We start from the raw sequence: 7,005 nt of genomic DNA on the forward strand, positions 1-7,005 counted from the left end.
ATATGGTAACTATGGTACCTTTGGTGGAACTGTGAAGCCGTTTTCCAAAGCAGCTGCACCATTTTATAATTCCACCAGCAATGGTGTTTTTTTTTAAATTTTTTTTTAAAATTTTTATTTATTTTTTGAGATGAAGTCTCATTCTATCACCCTGGAGTGTGGTGGCGCGATCTCGGCTCACTGCAACTTCCACCTCCCGGGTTCAAGTGAGTCTCGTGCCTCAGCCTCCCTAGTAGCTGGGATTACAGGTGCCCACCACCACTCCTGGCTAATGTTTGTATTTTTTAGTAGAGACGGGCTTTCGCTGTGTTGGCCAGGCTGCTCTCGAACCCCTGGCCTCAAGTGATCTGCCCACCTGGCCTCCCAAAGTGCTGGGATTAGAGGTGTGAGCCACCCTGCCCGACCCCAACAACGGTATGAGGGCTCCATTTTCTGTACATCTTTGCTAACTCTTGTTATTGTCTTTAAAAAGTTATTGTCATCCTAGTGGGTGTGAAGTGATGTCTCACTGTGGTTTTGATTTGCATTTCTCTAATGGTGCTGAACATCCCTTTCATGTGCTTATTGGTCATTTGTGTGTGTGTGTGTGTGTGTGTGTGTGTGTGTATATATATATATATATATATATATTTATTTTTATTTTTATTTTTATTTTTTTTGGGACGGAGTCTCGCTCTGTTGCCCGGGCTGGAGTGCAGTGGCATGATCTTGGCTCACTGCAACCTCTGCCTCCCTGGTTCAAGTGATTCTCCTGCCTCAGCCTCCCGAGTAGCTGGGATTACAGGCATGCACCACCATGCCTAGCTAATTTTTGTATTTTCAGTAGAGACGGGGTTTCACCAGGTTGGCCAGGATGGTCTCGATCTCCTGACCTCGTGATCTGCCCACCTCAGCTTCCCAAAGTGCTGACATTACAGGTGTGAGCCACCGTGCCCAGCCCATTTGTATATATTTTTTGGAGAAATTTCTATTTGTATCTTTTGCCCATTAAAATAACTGGATTGTCTTTTTTATTGTTCAGTTGTAAGAATTCTTTATATATTCTGAATATTAAATCCTTATCAGATATATGATTTACAAATACTTCCTCCCAATTTTTGTCTTTTTTTTTTTTTTTTTTTTTTTTTTGAGAGAGTCTTGCTCTGTCGCCTAGCCTGGATTGCAGTAGTGACTATAGTTAGTTCACTGCACTCTCAAACCCCTGGGCTCAAGCCATCCTCCCACCTCAGCCTCTCAAGTAGCTAGGACTACAGGTGCATGCCACCATACTTGGCTAATTTTTTTGTAGTTTTTGTAGAGATTGGTTCTATGTTGCCCAGGCTGGTCTTAAACTCCTGAGCTCAAGCAGTCCTCCTGCCTTGGCCTCCCAAAGTGTTGGGATTACAGCCATGAGCCACTGCACCTGGCCCTCACTTTCATTCTTGAAAGATATTGTCACTGGATATAGAATTCTGGGTTGACACATTTTACTTTTTTTAAAGGTGTCATTCCATTGTCCTCTAGTCTTCACTATTTCTGATGAGAATTTTGCTGAAATTCATGTAAATCTATTGTTGTTCCCCTATGCAGTGTGTCATTTTTTTTCTTGTTGCTTTCAAGACTTTCTATGTTTAGTTTTCAGACTATGAAGTCCCTGGGTGTGATGTTCCTTTATTTATTTTGCTTGAGATTTGCCATGTTTCTTGACTCTTTCCCCAAATTTGGCCATTTTTTTTTAAACCTTTCTGCCTCATTCTCTCTTCCCTTATTCTGTGACTCCAACTATATATACGTTAGACTGCTTGACACTGTTCACAGATAACTGAGGCTCTGATCATTTTTTCTGTATCTTTTCTGTTTTTTAGATTGGATATTTCAGGGTTTGGGAAACTGGCCACAGGTGGAATGTTTATTCTCATTTACAGTGGCTGCTTGCTTCCACACTATGATGGCAGAAATGAATAGTTATAAAGGGGGTTTTTGACCCACAAAGCTAAAAATATTACCTGACCCCTCACAGGTTTACTAATCCCAGCTCTATTGCAAGTTTAATGATTCTTTAATCTGCCAATGTGCTGTTAATCCTATCTAGTGAATTGACTTCATGTGTCGTATTTTTCAGTTCTAGAATTTTTATTTGGTTCTTTTTGTCACGATTTATCTGCTGACAATTCCTATTTGCTCGTTATGAGCATATTTTCCTTTACATCCTGGAGCACGGTTATAATTACTTTAAACATCTTAAATGTTAACTCCAACATGTCAGTCATATCAGAGTCAGTTTCTATCAATTGCTTCTTGAGCATGGATCACATTTTCTTGTTCATATGTATAGCAGTTTTGAATTATATAATTGCAGAAAATCTGGTGGTTTTTTTTTTTTTTTTTTTTTTAACAGCAGGCATTTAACGGCTGAACTCAAGATTTAAAACTTTGATTCCAGCCAGGGACAGTGGCTCATGCCTGTAATCCTAGCACTTTGGGAGGCCAAGGCGAAAGGATGGCTTGAGGCCAGGAGTTTGAGACCAGTCTGGGCAACACAGCAAGACCCCATCTCTACAAATAAAAACCTCCCAAGTAGTTGGTGGTATGTGCCTGTAGTCCCAGCTATTAATACTTGGGAGGCTGAGCTGAGAGGATTGCTTGAGCTTAGGAGATCAAGGCTGCAGTGAGCTACGATTGTACCACTGCACTGCAGTGTGGGTGACAGACACAGACCTTGTCTCAAATTTAAGAAAAGGAAGGCAGCCGGGCTCAGTGGCTCACGCCTGTAATCCCAGCACTTTGGGAGGCCGAGGTGGGTAGATCACGAGGTCAGGAGATGGAGACCATCCTGGCTAACACGGTGAAACCCCGTCTCTACTAAAAAAAATACAAAAAATTAGCCGGGCGTGGTGGCGGGCGCCTGTAGTCCCAGCTACTCTGGAGGCTGAGGCAGGAGAATGGCGTGAACCCGGGAGGCGGAGCTTGCAGTGAGCCGAGATTGCGCCACTGCACTCCAGCCTGGGCGACAGAGACTCAGTCTCAAAAAAAAAAAAAAAAAAAAAAAAAAAAAAAGAAAAGGCAAAACACAAGCAAAAAAAACCCTTTGATCCTCCTCTGATGGGCAGCAGCTGAAATTTGTCTTTATTTCTTTTGGCCTTAGCTGGGCTGTTTAGAGTCTGCCCTCTGTGTATTTCAGAAATCAGATTTAGGCAGGGCTTATACATGGTATTTTCTGTATTTCATGTATATTTTAAAGTTGTTTTTAGCCAGAGGATTGGTTTGAATAACAGCCCAGTATTACTGGGGATCAGAACAGCAGCTGACAGTTGTTTTTATGTTTTTATGGCTTGTTTTAATATCAGCAGTGGGTTGGGTGTGGTGGCTCATGCCTGTAATCCCAGCACTTTGGGAGGCAGGATTGCTTGAGCTCAAGAGTAGGAGGTTGCAGTAAGCTATGGCTGCACCAGTGCATTCCAGCCTAGGCAACACAGTAAGACCCTGTCTTAAAAAAAAAAAAAAAAATCAGCAATAGGGTAGTCATAATTTTAACAATGAAATCCAGTTGCTTTGAATGCCTCAAAGATTCTAGTTTGAGCCTGGCTTGCTAGGAGGCATGCATCCTGGTCCCCTCCTCCTAGGGACTCCTAGTTTTTGTGAGGTGATACCCTCTCATGAATGAGTAATGGTCAACACTGCTGCAGCATTATTGGAGAGGAAGGTGTCGGCATGCCCCTTCTGGACAGCAGCTGGGTCAGCCCAGGGCTAGGCAACCAAAACCCCAGCTCTTTCCTGCCACCTACTAGGGTTGGTGGATCTCCATCTCCAATACGATGCTGTTTGCATGGTCCTTCCCTGTTTATAGAAACTCCCCACAGTTCTGTATGTATGCTAAACAAGTCGTGTATACAAAACCTGGCTGTGATTATTTTCTCATAATCTGGGCAATGAGCTCAGTCTCTGGAAGCAGGAAGATCTGGGGCAAATTAGCTGCCCTTGAAACTTTGGGTACATAAAATGGATGATAAAATCTGCTGTTACATAATGAGACTGAAGATCTGAGATGACAGGCCACCATTCTGGCCCACAGCATGGAACACACTCTGCAGTTAGGGAGACCCAGGCAGACGCTGTTGCAAGAATCTTCATTTGCTACAGGCAGTGGATGGATTTAAATGTATTTGGAACTAAGAGTAGGCCCTCGAGCCATCAGTGTTTATGCCTTACCCGTATTTTCTGGGGTGGAGATCATTTCTAATCCTGGGATGAGGATGGAATATAATGATTAGGGACAGTGTTTAGAGCTTATTCTGCCACTTAGCAATTTGTGATCTTGGGGTCTTCGCGAGTTCCTTTGTGACAATGGTGACAGTAATGGCACCTGCCTTTATTAAAGGGCTCTTGGGAGGCATGACTGACACCCCGTGTGTGGCCATCATTGGCTGGGGCTCTCTCCAGCAGATCTCCCCAGATCTGCTTTGACACCCCAGGCCTCTGAGCTTTCTTTAGGTCATGAGTATGTCCCTTCTCCTTGCTTCACGTTCTCCTCAAATGAAGCCTGGCAACTGTGTCCCTGGCCAAATGATCAAGAGGGATGTGGGACAGGACAGGGCTGAGGACAAAGCCCGGGCCCATCCCTTCAAGGTAGCATCAGCTCCTTCATCAGCAACTTTTGGGGAGGGTCATGGGTCATCCCACCAGTTATTGATCTGCTTCATCAGATGGTGCCTCAGCCCTGATTGCTTCACTGTGTCCTGGAGGACTGAGAATTTTCCAAATGCGTGGCTGGAATCTCCTCTTACACTCTCTCTAGTCTGGCTACTGTCCCTCTCCTATTCAGTGGACTGAACTGAGCCAAGTGGCTTAGAATGACACTGTTTTATTTTAACACAGGATAGGAGTTTGGCCCATGAGTCTTTTTTTTTGAGAAGGAGTCTCGCTCTGTCACCCAGGCTGGAGTGCAGTGGTGCGATCTCGGCTCACTGCAACCTTCACCTCCCAGGTTCAAGTGATTCTCCTGCCTCAGCCTCCCGAGTAGCTGGGACTACAGCCATATGCCAGCACACCCGGCTAATTTTGTATTTTTAGTACAGATGGGGTTTCTCCATGTTGGTCAGGCTGGTCTCGAACTCCCGACCTCAGGTGATCCACCCACCTCGGCCTCCCAAAGTGTTGGGATTACAGGCGTGAGCCACCGAGCCCGGCCCTGGCCCATGAGTCTTTTGTTCCAAGGGTGTTCAAGAAAAACCTAAAGATGTATCAACTAATACAGGCCCACAAAAGACAGAATGGGAGCTTCACAGTGTAGTAAACTTTTCCCTCAAAACAAGCAGTAAGACTTTAAAGTACACTGAAGTTAAAGAGGGCACATGTAGTGTTTATTATGGAAAAAAAAAGTACAGAAAAATAAAAACGTCAACACTGGTTTGTGTGCAGAATCTGGGTAGAGGTTGATCTTCTTGGCCTTAAGAAGCCAAAATGAGGAACTGCATGGGCGGGGTCACCCACCATCCCCCTCTGCATATGGAGCTTTGTGCTAAGCCTTTCAGTGTGTAGAAGAAAATTTCAAGACCCTGGGTGGGGGAAATCACCCCTCAGCAGGGGGTAGAGAACCAGTACTCCTAATGATGAACCGGGAGCTGTGGTGGTTTGAATAATGACAGCGTACAGATCTAATGATTTTAACTGTATTCCAACTCTCTGAGCATTGTGTGTGAAATATATGAGAACACAGTAAACCAGAAGAGCGCCTCATATTTACTCAATACTTTCTATGAGGCACCCTCATCCCCATTTCAGATGAAGCAGCTCAGACTCAGGGGGCACCGTCCCTAACCAGAGCCCCATGGTGGCTGTGTGGGGGATGCGCATGACAAATGCCTTCACACTCAGAGCACCACGGAGCAGTCTTCCTCCTGCCTCTCACTGTCCAGGTCATCTCGCTTACTCTGCAAGGCTTTACATCACTGAAGACTTTTTTTTTTTTTTTTTTTGGCTTTAGCTGCTCTATTGGCTAGAACAACTCTTCTTCCCCAATTTCTTCTGTTATCTATTTTGGCAATTCATTGTTCAGGTTAAGAAGTGTGGAGTCACTGTGGAGTCCCCAACCCCTGCATCCAATCTAGTAGCAAGTTCTATTCTTCGCATCACCTTAGTCCAGGCCATGGCCTCTCTCACAGCAACTGCCCCGGGCAGAACGCCTACACTCAACAGGGGAGGGCTGCGGGAAGTGCCAGGAGGCACAAGGGAAGGAGGAAAGGTGGGGCCGGGGCTCCTGGCCGGATGGTGGTCTTGGGGAGGGTGGCACTGCATTCTACCCGCCGTCAAGCTGGCAAGGCCACGACTCATCCGTGCGATGCTTCGTCATCTTAGTTCCTCCCTGCACTAGCAAGCCCTCAGCCTCTTTCTCTGAAATTGGTTTCTGCCTTCCCCCGGGAGCTGTCACAGGATGTGTTACTGTCTGCCTGGGGATAAAAACCCCATCAAGGCACGACAGCAACCGCAGGTGTGAGGAAATTCAATCTCCAATGGCAAAGGCTCAAACACAAAAGCTAGAAGCTCACGTGGTGGCTACACTCAGCAGCTCCAGGTGGGCAGAGTGAAAGGTGGCAGTAGAAGGCTGACAGGTGGTCCGCCTGGAGAGAGGCTCTCTGGTGAGACAGAGCAACTGGTGTCGGGATCCCGGGGCTGGATCTCTTGTCTTCAGACATTTGGTTGAACGCAGTGACCATCGTGCTGTCCCTCTCCGTCTCTGTCCTGTGGACACCCACTTCCTGTCTCCCATTCCTCACAAGCGCAGGCCAGCTGCCCACTGCTTGGCGGCTTCCTCACTCCCAGTCTCTCAAGTCTTGCTTCCTCTGCCTAACTGGTTCCCATTCCTGTCATCTTTGGATCTGGTGAGAATCCCAGGACTCCACGGGGGCTGGAGACAGCTCGTGGGCTTAGCTATTTTGGAACCTTCAGAGCCTCTGTTCGCCTGCAGACAGGTGGCATGTTTTACAGGTTCTACTCAACAGGAAGAAGATGTCTTGGAACTTAAGAGAA

The sequence above is a fragment of the Gorilla gorilla genome, chromosome 10, assembly GCF_029281585.2.
Source record: "Gorilla gorilla gorilla isolate KB3781 chromosome 10, NHGRI_mGorGor1-v2.1_pri, whole genome shotgun sequence".
Lineage (NCBI taxonomy): Eukaryota > Metazoa > Chordata > Mammalia > Primates > Hominidae > Gorilla > Gorilla gorilla.